Source organism: Camelus bactrianus, chromosome 3 (assembly GCF_048773025.1).
Source record: "Camelus bactrianus isolate YW-2024 breed Bactrian camel chromosome 3, ASM4877302v1, whole genome shotgun sequence".
Taxonomy (NCBI): domain Eukaryota; kingdom Metazoa; phylum Chordata; class Mammalia; order Artiodactyla; family Camelidae; genus Camelus; species Camelus bactrianus.
Window position 1 is genome coordinate 42,125,716 of NC_133541.1, and position 14,071 is coordinate 42,139,786.

Genomic DNA, 14,071 nt, shown 5'->3' on the forward strand with positions numbered 1-14,071 from the left:
CAAATAAGAATGCATGGTTGTGTAATTAAAAACAAAAGACTGAAATGTTGTAGTTACCTACTAAAATCACTTTTTTCACATGAGGATTTTGGGTAAGTCGTTACCAGGGAAACTAAGGACAGCTGTGGTGTGCTGAAATCACACCAGCCATAGACTCAGAAGGCCTGAGTTTGAATTCCAGTTCCTCAGAAATGTAAGGCGGATTATTTTTATCTCTCCTCTGTTCAAATTTTTTTTAATATATGAAGTTTACATTTGGCCTCAGAACACATTTGTTTCTGCTCCATAAAAAAAGCTGTGTACTGTATGTCAGTTTTTTATTTCATTATAAGTGAGGGCAACCATGGTATATATAAGCCAAATGGTCACTAATTTCAACATAATGAGATCTGATTTTGAAATGTCTTAGAATTTGTCTTTGAATGTGAGTGATATTTTGGGAAACTAATTCAGTGTCACCACATTTTTAGCAGTGATTTTAGGGAACAGGGTTACCAGTTATGGTCTATCACTCTTTTAATTCGTGTTCTCATTGTTTATCATTCTCTTTGGGGAAATATTCTTTGACCTATAGTATTTTTGAGCCAAGGAGTGAGCTATAATGTAGACAAAACTTAGGTAGGATAATTCAACTCCATTATAAGCTTGCTCTATGTCTGTCTTTTTTGTTTCCTCCTTGCAGAATTCATTCCGAGTCTCCTTATTTAAAAAACAACAATAAGAGGATTTAATAACTCAGGATGAAATAAAGCACCAGCCCAAAAAGAGATGCCTATCTATATTCAGTGTTTACCTTTGCTAGGCTGAAGAGAGGCAAATAATTATTTTGCCCTTAAGGCCTTAATTCTGGATATTAGATTAAATAGAGTGTTGATCACATGTGACTTGAGCAGAATTGTTGGATCAAACTTTGGATCAAGGTTTGCTTGAAGTAAGCTATGCTGTGGATAAACCTTTGGAAGATCAAGAGTGAACTGTATTGCCCTCTCCATTGTTTCTACCAAAATATTATGTGGTGGTACTGATTTTGAAAAGTGAAATTTAACTTCCAAGAACATGGGTCAGATTCGAGTTTTCTTAAATGTAAAATTGGTTTTGATCTACCAGAAGGTATGCAATAATAATGATCCCAGAGAGGAGAACAAAGTTGCCGTACAGATTTTTCTGTGCTCCTTTTAGAAAATGTATTCTGGAGCAGAGGGGTGGGCAGTTGGTCAACCCAGTTTCTATCTTAGGTGATATGTCAGAGTTCGATCTTGTCAGCCTGTTAACCAAGATTTGTATCAGGATTATTGCTGAGAGAGGTTTTGAGGATATTGTATCACCAGTATTTAGGTGATGTTGTAGGTTTCATCCAGGGCAGATGAAAGGGTAAGACAGTAATTTAGTACCCAACTAATTCAGGAGAAAAATAGGTTGGTTAAGGCTTAACTCAAGTCAGATAACTTATAGGTGGATACAGCTGGGTTAGCTCAGGGTTTTGTTGGGTTGTTTTTTGTTTTTGTTTTTGTTTTCCCTTCTCTTCAAAGAAGCAGACTTGTGCTAAGATTTGAATCAACAATGCTGTTAGAAGGAAACTTAGGGGCAGGCCAGTAGGTGTAAGATCAAAGTACAGCTTCTTCTGTGTCACAGCTGTAAGGACAGGAAGATGCCCATTTTCCTCAAGTATTGCTTCTGCTTAGTTATATGTGTAAGTTGTATCAGTAGACAAAGGAGAGACTGGAAATATATACATACAATTCCACCATCAGCCAAAAAGCCACATAAGTCTTTCAAACTCTCAAATAACATTCATGACAAGGAATAGTACATTTTGGTGTACTTTTAAACCCTTATCTCTTTCATTTAAGTATGTTTCTGGTTTTATATGCTCAGCAGAAGCGATTAGGGAGGGGAGTGACAAGAGAAGTCTAATATAGAATCACCCTGTTGTTTTCCTTGAAGCTTAAAGAGTTTAGTCTATGTATTATATACACACATGTATGCATGTGTGTGTTTAATATTTAGCATAGTAACCTGTGGGTTTTTTAGGTGTGCTTTACTGTGAAGGATAATATATGCATAAAAAGGTGATAATGTGACATGTACAGTTTACGAATGGTTCTAAGAGTAAACACCCCTTGTAACTGCCACCCATGGTGAAAAAGGAGGAGAAAGAGGAGGGGAGGGGAGGAGGAGAAGAATTAGTAGAATTAGAAAACTTTGACTGGCATACAGAAGCCTTGTGAATTTCTTCCCAATCACAGCCCTCTCCTCAGACTCGCCCCTGAATCAGCTCTAGCCTCACTTTGTGTAGAATCATTTCCTTGCTTTCTTTATGGCCTTACCACTTGAATGTGCACCTGTATGCACCAGATACATCCATATAGTTCACTGCCATGTGTTTGGGAACTTTTATGTAAATGTAATCATACTTGATGTATTCTTTAATCTTGCTTCTTCCATTTGTTATCCACGTTGTTGAATGTAGCTGCAGTCTGTGGTTTTTAACTGTTTTGTAGTATTCTGTGGTAAAAGTGTACCATAGTTCATTTATCCATTCTGCTGTGTTAGACATTCGGTTGATTACAGTTTGCCCCTACTTCGGGTGACCTTACCGTGACTATTCTTATGCCATCTCTTGGTCCACAGGGCATACATTTCTAATGGGCATAGTCCTAGTCAATACAAACTAAAAATGTGACAGTGGGCAATGAAACTATCTTTTTCTAAACAAAAATGTAGTGAGTGAACCAGTAATCTAATGAAAGAAAACAACCATTATTTTGGTTATTCTGTAGTGGTAGGTGCGTCTGGACACAGAGATGGCCATTTCCATCCAGCTGAATAAAAAATATCCAGGATTGTACCTTTGCTTAAGATTCATGTCTGTGAGCATGTGTCATCAAGAAGATCATCAGTTTTAGTTTTTAAACTGTCTCTGGTATTATTTCTAGAATTCTAAAATTAACAGGATGAAATGTCCTTAGAGGGCAGAGAATGTATCTCACATTTCTTTTATGTTCTTCGCTGAGACCACGGCAATGCTAGAAGGATGTGAAGTACCCACTAATTATGCATTGCCTCAATAAATATATTGTGGAGTAAAATTATTTGTACAAATGGTTTTAATTTCCAAGGGGCAGGCCCATAAAAAGGAATAATGATGGATCAGTTTAACTTAAAACTTTTTCTGTTTTGAAAGCCTCTTTCCTGAAAAATGAAGAATAATAGTTTGAATGAGTCAGTCTTTTTTCCCCATAATTCTTTTTACCAAATCTGTACATGCCCTAGGTGCAGTTAATGTTAAGAGTATCTCTGAGACCTTTTAAAATTATAATTTGGGCCTTTTGTTTGGCTTTTGAAATGGAAGACAAAATGGACAATACACTAAGACAGAATTTTATCACTTCCGTCAGACCTGTGCTTCAAAGCATATGTATTTTAGGGCTTAGCTAATTTTGCCAGCTAAGACTAGATTACAATAAATTGATTTCAGTATCTTTCTGTTTTTTATGGACTTTGTTCAAAAGCTTCAGCTTCAGCAGAAGAATCAAAATAGTGTTTGTCAAACTATTCTGGATTATTAAGTCTTGTTCCTATTTACACAAAATGACCATTGGTCTAATGTAGTCAGCATGACTTTACAACTCATCCAAGAACTATTTCAAGTATTGAGGAAAAGGCACTTTAAATGAAAAATTACTTATCTAGTATCAGACTGGGAGAGAACCCTGCTTCTCGTGAATTCAGCATGCTGCCCACACCATGATTCATTTTGCTCCTTTGTTATAATGAAAGGTTTGAATTCTTTTTTTTGCAGTGAAAAGATTCTTACAATGTGTCTACCTTTGGGATTGTAACTTTCAAAAGGTGCTCTTAAATATATTACTACTTTATTTAAACCATTTGCTTCCAAGACGTGCAGTACTTAGCACAAAGAATAAGTTACTAATCCCCTGAACGTATGAAAGGAAAATGCTCAGCTGGGTTTCCCTTTTTATTTTGTTTTTCTGTGGTGGGTTTATGACTTGGCGCCCAGCTTCTTTATAGAGTGACCTCTCACAAAACAGAATTCCCTTTAATGTGTTTTCCATGCTTATAGGAAGAAACACTGTGTTAGTATCTTGGTCTATTCATGCTACTATAACAAAATACCATAAACTGTGTGGCTTATAAACAACAGAAATTTGTTTCTTACAGTTCTGCAGGCTGGGAATTCCAAGATCAAGGCACCAGCAGATCTGATGTCAGGTGAGAGCCCACTTCCTTGTTCATAGCTTTCTTTTTGCTATAACTTCACATGGAAAGGTGGGTCTCTTTTATAAGGGCACTAATTCCATTCATGAGGCTCCACCCTTATGACATAATCACACAAACATTCAGACCATGGCAGTTAGCAAACACCAGTAGAAGTTTCATTTCTACTCCATGGCTTTCTCTTGGTATATGGAGAGAAGCTTTTTTAAAGTGTTTCTGCTGGTCAACTGAAAGTATCTTTTTGACTGATGTCTTCTGTGGTTTTTAAATATTTTTTGACAACTTATTCCTTTTATTAATCTGGGATAAACATTTTAGATTCTTTTATGAACTTAAAAGATATTAAGAGCAAAGAATTGGAAAAGTGGATAAGAAAAATTTCCAGTTTCCATGGTGGTGGTATAGCATTGGCACACGTAGGAAGGTATATGAGCAGAGTGCTGTGACAAAAGTGGTTATCACTTTCAGAAAATTCTGCTGGCAGCAGGCTAGGGTCAGGAACATCTAGCCTTTCATGAAGTTGTCCCAGACCATTTTAACCATGCTATTTTCTGTGCTCCTATAAATATTATAAAATATATAAGCAATAACAAACAGGTGAGTCAAAAATAAAATACTTTTAGCAGCAAATACAGAATAATTCACCCTGATAAGACAGCAATGATTGAAAATCACATGCAAGAAAAACATCTTGGATACTATTTCTTCCCTGAAGTTAGAAATTTTAATATGTTAATGTGCATTTAGGGTACAAGAAGAGCCTTATACTTCAAACAATGCTAGTGTTTTTAAGGAACAGAGTTTGGGAAACACTGAGTTTAAGTGCAACATAATGTAATTAGGTAAGAGATAATAATGAAAGTTAGAGTCTATGCTAGCAGCATGTAAAAAGAATGGCTATTGAGTCCCACTTCTGCATATCCTTAAGAACAGAACAGATAGTCTTCTGTATGTTACTCCCTCTCCTCTAAAACCATGATTCTCAACAGAGGCTTCCCTTGACAACATGGTAGCAGAAGCTCAGTTGGATTTTGTCAAATGTCTTTTCTGCATCTCTTGAGATGATCATGTTTTTCTTTTTTAGTTTGTTAACATGATGAATTCCATTGATTTTCTAATGTTAAGACAACCCTGCATTCCCAGGACAAATCCCACTGGGTTGTGATGTTCTATTCTTTTACAATATTGTTAGATTTGATTTGCTAAAATTCATTTAGAATTTTTGCATCTATCTTCACGTGGAATATCACTTTGTAATTTTCTCTTATTATAAATCTTTGTCTGAGTTTTGGTTTCATTGTAATGCTGACCTCAGGAAGTATTTCTTCCTTCTCAATTTTTTGGAAGAGCTGGAATTGTTATTATTTTGTCATTAGATATTTGGGAGAATTTACCCAGAAGCCATCTGAACTTGAAATTTTCTTTGCGGGAAGGTTATAAACTATTCTTTCTTTTACAGATGTGTAGTTCATACCAATACCCTCAATCCAACACCACAAAGTTGAATTTAATTTTCGTCTTTTCCATATATGTAACTCCCTTTTCTGACAATGCGATAATCTATCTCCCATTATCCTTAAAACATTTACTTCTTTAATTAACTCCCCTGCATGTAACCAATCTCCCTTTGTCAGTGCTGTTCCCTTCCCCAAACAAATACCCTCTTGGCTGTGGAGAAAGGGGAACCCTCCTGCACTGCTGGTGAGAATGCAGTTTGGTGCAGCCACTGTGGAAAACAGTATGGAGATTCCTCAAAAGACTAGGAATAGACTTACCATATGCCCCAGTCATCCCACTCCTGGGCATATATCCAGAAGGAACCCTACTTCAAAAAGACACTTGCACCCCAATGTTCATAGCAGCACTATTTATAATAGCCAAGACATGGAAACAGCCTAAATGTCCATCAACAGATGACTGGATAAAGAAGATGTGGTATATTTATACAATGGAATACTACTCAGCCATAAAAACCAACAACATAATGCCATTTGCAGCAACATGGATGCTCCTGGAGAATGTCATTCTAATTGAAGTAAGCCAGAAAGAGAAAGAAAAATACCATATGAGATCGCTCATATGTGGAATCTAAAAAACAAAAACAAAAACAAACAAACAAACAAAAACAAAACGTAAATACAGGACAGAAATAGACTCACAGACAGAGAATACAGACTTGTGGTTACCAGGGGGGTGGAGGGTGGGAAGGGATAGACTGGGATTTCAAAATTGTAGAATAGACTACACTGTATAGCACAGGGAAATACACACAAAATGTTATGATAACTCACAGAGAAAAAAATGTGACAATGAGTGTGTATATGTCCATGAATAACTGAAAAATTGTGCTGAACACTGGAATTTGACACAACATTGTAAAATAATTATAAATCAATAAAAAATGTTAAAAAAAAAAAAAAGTTTCACCACAGCACTATTTGGCAGAAACCTGGAAATAACCCAAAAGCTGCCCATCAGTGGGAGAATAGATGAACAAGCTGATCATTTAAGCAGTTAAAACAAATAAATACATAGATGAATCAGAGTGATTCTATAAGTGGAAAAAGTAAGTCTCAAATATATACAGCCTTATGTATTTATAGAAAAATTTTTAACATTTAATTTTCCTGCTTTCTAGTCACTTATTAGTCACATATTCTTTTACTTGTTGTGGTTATCATAGAGATTATAGCTCATATCCTTGATGTATAAAGTCTAATATAAATTAGTACTTTCATCTCTTCCTGGACAATTCAGAGACTTTTGAAAAAATTTAAATCCTATTTATCACTCTTCTTATTTATTTACCATTGTTGTCATTGTTGTATTTTAATTATCTCTATGTTTTTAGCTCCACAGTGCATTTATGACTATTGTTTTCTGCAATCAGTATTGACCTGATTTACCCCCATATTTATCTGTTTTTTGCTCTTCATTCCTCTCTACATTTCTAAATTTCCCCTGAAATAGTTTTCCTTCTGCTTGGTGAACATCTTTTAATTCTCTCATTTTTTCCTCTGAAAATCTTGTTATTGTACTTTCTTTTTTAAGCATTGCTTTTTCTGGGAATAGAATTCTAGGCTGGGTTTTTTTGTTTTTTGGTTTTTTTTTCACTTTAAAAATGCTGTTTCATTGTCTTCTGGTTTACATTGCTCCTATTTAACCAGATGTTCCTTTGAGGACAGTTTGTCTTTTTTTTTTTCCTGTCCGTTTTTCTCTTTCTTGTTGTTCTTGGTGTTTAGTAGGTATACTATTATATGTCTAGGCATGTGTGTGTGCATATGTATCTTGTTTGTAATTTATAATATGACTGAATCTGTAACTTGGAGTATTTCATCATTTTTAGAAAAATTTAAGTCATTATCTCTTCAAGTATTACTTCTGTCCAGTTTTCCTTCTCCCATTCTGTGTCATCTATATTTCTTACAGAAAGAATGAGATGCAAGAAAGAACAGGAAAAACATTCCTTTTTATTCTTTTTCTTACTTGTTTCATTTAAGATTTTTTTATCTGATCTATCTTCCAATTCACTGATTCTCTTTTCAATTGTGTTTAATCTATCATTAGATCTATTCATCGGGGTCTCAGTAAAAGTTATTGTTTAACATTTTAGAATTTTTTTATTCTATCTTATAGCTTCCAGTTCTTTACTGGAATTCTCCATCTTGTCTTTTAATTCTTTGAACATATTAATTGTAGTTAATTTAAAGTCTATCTTGGATGACTCCATTATTTTGATCCTCTCTTGTCTGTTGTTTTTCAAATTTTTCATGTTTTCATATGCTTGGTTATCTTTTATTGAATACCAGGCTTTTTATGTGAAAGCTTGTACAGATACTTTGAGATCTAAGATGAGGTTGTCTTACTCCAGCAAAGATTTGAGTTTGTTTCCAGAAGATTACTAAGGGCATTAGCAGTATTGGATCACCTTAATCTCTTAGAGGACTGAGAAAAATACAGCTTCAAAGTCTTAGGTCCAGTCTGGATTCAGTTCACATTTTACTCCTAGTATTTAGCTTTTAGGATCTCAATCTAAAACCTGGAGGATATCCTAGACAACCACTGCCTTGGTGGGCACAGAACTCCAATTTTGTCTGTTGGTCTTACATGTCAACTGGAAGCTTTGCTCAGCTATTTAGTCACCTCTTCCAAAAACAGCAGATGACTAAGAGGAATATAGCCTCAAATTCCTCACCTCTCTGGGTTTCTTCTCCCTGGGAATGATCTCACAATTCTTTACTGTTTTATTATCTCTCTGGTAATTTCAAGTAGATTTTTGGAAATATTTTCTCTAGCATTTCAGCTTGTTCTTAGTGGAAGGATTGGCCCCAGTTACGAAGTTTACCATAAAGTGAAGCCCCCTTTTTATCTACTACTCCTGTGAATCCCTTTACATAGGAATACATATAGATGCAATAAAGTTTTTTAAAATGAAAGTAAGGGAATGACAAACACAAGATTCAGGACTATGATTAATTTAGGTGAAAGGAAGCAGAACGATACATTGGTTGTGGTTGGGAAGAAGATGTTTAGATGCAGGCTATTTTCAAGGCTCTAACTTCCATTTTAGGTATCAGTTCAAGAGATCTAGTTATAATGAAAACAGCTGATTAAATAACTAAATAAAAGAGAGCTATGCATAGACCAATGATAATTATGTGTCATGAACTATAATTATAATTAATTCAAATTTGTGCACCTCAGAAAAAAATTATGTAAGAAAGGAAATATAAGCATAGTGTATTATGTGGCACAGATGGAGATTGAATTTAATAGTCTAAGTACTGAATAGTGATCTAACTAAAATCATGGTAGGGATTAAAAGTGTGTATTTGTGTGGAGGAGTAGGAAGTAAAAGATAATTAAATCCTCATTTTCTATATTGGGAAATCAATAGATAATGCCTAAAAGGGAAGAGTCACAAAATAAGTACTTTATTTAGAAATAAGAAAGTAAACAAGAAAATCTGCTGCAAGAGTTTAAAAGTTTGCATGGAGATATGGTGATGGGGTTGGGAGCGAGAAATGAAGTTTGTAATAAGCTTTTTAAAGCTGTTTGACTTTTAAAACTGTTTATAAAATCTATAACTTTGGTAAAAATTAAAAATAATAAGGGGTTATTGGAGTTAACTAAAAATAAAAGAAACAATTAGTAGAAAATAGCGGAAACTTGAGTCTGAAGATATTTTGCCTAAACTTAACCTGTCAGTTGATCTGTTATTTCAGCCAATTGTTTTCAGTCAATTTCTTTGCCATTTTACACATGGCAAATTAAAAAAAAGAAGAAGAAAGGAAAAAAGAAAAGAAAATGCTATTCATCTGTAAAGATTTTTGTTAGCCTGATGGCTATAGTGCACAGCCCTAAAATTCTGAAAAGAGGTTACACTTTTATTTGGGAATGAGATGAAAATAAAAATAAGATATTGTTCTGCTTGAAAGGAAAAGCTCCATAAAAATAATTGAAAACTTGCTATTTGATAAACTGAAGACTAGAAAAATTATTGTCCAAATAATGTGACATTGTTAAACACTGGAAAATGAGGATTTCTACAAATTTTCAAAAAAAATTATGTTCTATAATTTTCATGGAAAATGAAATTTTGTTCAGGCATGTTTAGCAGTTCCTAGGCTGAATTTTTGACATTGTGTCTGTCAGCCATAGACAGTGTGTATAATCTTCTAGTTTCTATATATCAAGCTTGGCACTCAAATACAAGTCTCCAGATCCTAGAATATAAGGATGAGGTACCATTCAGAAGCCATCTTCTTTGGTCACTGATCTCACATCCAATCTGGAAAAAAAAATATGTATAACAACAGTAAAAGCTGAGTTTGTACAGAAATGTATCCTATCTGTATTTTAGTTTTGCAATTCTAAAATGGGAATGATCATTCTAGCTTACCTATTAGAATTGCTCCAAAAAATAATTAAGATGATTGTGAAAGACAATCACATTAAAAACAAAAAAGACTATTTGGTTGTTACATATTAAAATAAGCACACAGGAAAAGTAAAGCTGAATTTCATATCAAAATAGGAATAGGATTGTTTCAGCTTTTCAGAGTGTCTACATGAGTATGTGTCATTTAACTAAAAGGAATGAACCATGTGTATTATATAAATAAGCAATACATATTTTAAAATCATGTGATATTTACTACCTACTTGTTATCTACTAGCTCTGTGTAAAATACAAAATATGTGTATGTTTTTGTGTTGACATATCCACAAAGCCCTAGTCCAGGATTTTAGGTATAGCCAGTGAACCACCTACGTTTAGCTTCCATCCAGGTACATGGATATAGAACATATTTTGCCAAAGCCATAAGCAATGAATTGATAGGCCCTGAGACATTTTTTGGTTACATGTTTTAAGTGACCACATTTTGAGTTATAAGGCTTGCCAACCTCATAGCCATAAAAAGTTCTAACACTCCCACCCTATTAGATATTGCATTTATATCTAGCTTATTCATTTCTGCCTCCACATTGGGTAACTAGGGAAACAATGATGTCACTGCTCAGCGTGGAACTTATTAACTTCTCTCCTTAGGCTCATGGTTTGAGAAGCCTACAGTTATTTAATAAGTTTCCCCTCCACCTCTGTAATAAATTCATACAACTTTAATTTTTCTAAGGGGAAAAAGGGGGAAACAATATCATTCTGTTTAATGCATTATTTGGAGAAAAATATATCTTCCGAAGTATACTATTTCTGAAAAACCATCTGTGAATTTGCAGCAGGAGCTTTTTTATGGACCTTAACAACATTGAGCCAATTGTGTGACCTGAATTAAAATATCCCTCCTTTTGGACCATGCTCCTCTGAGCGGTCATTCTTCAACTGGTCTTCACTACCACCTACTTTTGATTTGAGAAGCTAGATCTCTGTCTTGCTCTTCTTCCTTGTAACCTTTTTTCCAACTCCATCATTTTGGAGCTGAAAACAAAGAGTTTTTAGAAATAAACAGTACCCAGATATAACCCTGGACCTTAAAAAGCCCATTCTCCTGGAAATGGGATAGAAATGAGTTAGCAATCTCTCCCATGAAATAAAAAAAATGGACACTCAGTTCAACTCAGCAATCACTTGCCTAATGTTTGTGTTCTCTGTTTCCAAAATTATTTCCCTCCTCTTCTTTTCTCAATCTTCCTACACCCACTACTGCTCTCCCTCAGCTTTCGAATTGATGGTAATTCATTGAGAAAATAGAGATGTGAATTCGTTTATTTCCCCACCATCTAAACCATCAAAACCAACCCTCCTCCATATCTGTCTGTGCTGCCTTCTCTTCGCTTCTGTGGATGAAAGGCCAACCCTGACACCTGGGCTGAAGATTCTACCCCCTCTCATTCTCAATATTCCCTTCTCTCTTTGGCATGAGTTTTTCCCTCTCTGCTTGATAGTCTCATCATCCCCGTGGTCTACTGTCTCCTGGCTTTAAAAAGCCTCTCCTTAACCCTACGTGTAAGTCTAGCTACTGACCCTTTCTCTTCTCCCCAGTCACTGGCAAATGTGATATATTTCAAAAATGAGAGAGTAGTGGATTGTGTTGAATGCTGCCAAGAGGACCAGGGTCCACAGAATTTGGACCCATGAGAGCCTCCTCCCACCTTGATCGAGCTTCTGCCCGATCACTCCAGTGAAACTGCTCTAGTCAGGGTACCTAGGAATTCCATCTAGCCACATTCTGTGGATCCTTAACCTGACAGCAGCATCAACACAACTGAGTCCTCTCTCCCTAAAATACTGATTCTCTCCAAAGCAGAACCTGAGACAAAGACTTGTGTATAAAGCAGAACCTGAGACAAAGACTTGTGTGTAGGTGGTTTATTTGGGGAAAGATTCCAGGGAGCTAAAGTGAGAGATCACAGAAAAGAAGAGAAAGATTATGTTATGAAGCAGGACATGCCTATAGGTGACTGGTACTACCAGTGCTTGATTCATAAGGCACTGTTTTATAAGGCCCTGAATAGCCTTGTAAGATATGCCTCTGAACTATTAGCCTGGGGGATTAAAGAGGAAGTGTGTATCCATCATATCTCATCCACCACAGCTCAGGAGTGGGGCCCCATGAGTGTTATTGTCCCAGTTGCAGCTCATGCAGAAATGCCAAGTAGCTTCCTGAGGATCCCACTCCATGGTTCAGAGAAGCTCCCCAGGGCAGGAACGGGGAGGTACCTGGTTTCTACCTGAGGCAGACGCTCTCTGATTGCACCCGTGTGACGCCATTGAAGCCTTTGTGGGTCTTGTCATGACAGCAGAGACAGGAGTAAACTTTGGGATTGAGGAGATTTACAGGAGTCACATGCTTCTCAAATAACTACCCACCCTTTTCTGTTTTCTCTGTTTCACATCCAAATGTTGACATTCCCATGGCTCTTTCCTGGAGCTGCTGGTCTTTTAAAAAGCCAACCACTTTCATAGGTGACCTTATTCAATCCCAACAAGTAATGAATGTAAATATCATCTATTTGACTCCCAAATACAACCCTGACTTCTCCCTAGAACTCCAGACCTGTGCATCTAATTGCTTGTTTCCTCTCATCTCATCATTTAGGAAGTTATTAAAAGGTTAATACCCTCATGATCATTACCCAGGTCAAGAAATAGACCAGGAGCCCCACCATGTGCTTCTCCAACCGTATCATGCCCTCATATCTCTCTCCAAAAGTAACCACTCTCCTGACTATAGCACCTACTTCCTTATGTTTCTTTACATCTTACACTCTGCATCCTTACACTCTGAGTTTAGTTCAGTCTTGCCTGATTATTTGATACATCTTTTTGTTTCCTCACAGTTTATTTGTTGAATGATGTGGGTAATGCAGGTTAGGATTAGAGTTAGAGTTAGGATTAGGGTTCATGGTACTGTTCATCTTATTTATCTTGTTCGTCTTTCTTCTGTATTTCCTGCAAACTGGGTCCAGACACTTGATCACACTCAGGTTACATCCCTTTAGTAAGATTGCAGGTGGCTGTCTTTTCTCTCTTTTGTAATGTCACCATTGTCTAGATGTATTAACTCCTAGGGTTGCAAAATGGTGATAATCTTCAGTTGTTTCATTTTCATTTACTAACTGTAATAATTTTTAGAAGAGGTGCTTTTTTTCATCTACTATTTGGTAACTCAGTAGTGCAGTTTACATAGGAAAGGCAAGGTAAATACTTGATTTTCCTTAATTTATCAGTTTTCAAGAAAATGAGTTGGTTCCCTGTCATCCTCTGAAGGAGATAATTTTTTAAGATATCATGATAAGCAGATGAATTTAATAGATTTGATAGGTTTAAATACACTGCTACCTTTGTTGAAGCTCAAAAATACTCCGTTTTTGGCAACAGGAGCCTCCTTAAGTCACCTCCTGAGTCCTTTTGACATGACCCTAGTGATCTTTGGTAGCTTCCTTACTCTCTGGTATGACAAGATATTCCAGGTTCATCTTAAACATTTCTTGCCTCAGGCTTGGTAGAGGGTTCTGATTACCCACCTCTTCTAGATCTCTATCTCCATTTTTCTACACCATGAGTCTTGGTTCTCAAGGATATAAGAGATGATAGAATTAGAATAGCCCATAATAATTCATTTGTTTTTACCCAACTGTACTATAGTCTCAGAATACTAATACTAATACTAATAATAGTACTAATAATACTAATAATACTAATGTTAGTAATCCTCATTACTAATATTAATAAAATAATACTAATGTTACTAATAATAGCACCAACAATTATGATTACCGAAAGCAGTTAAAATTCTTTTTTGGCATACAGTATTCCCATTCTTACCACCCACCCCACCCATACTTTTTATGCTTGTGCTATAGCTAT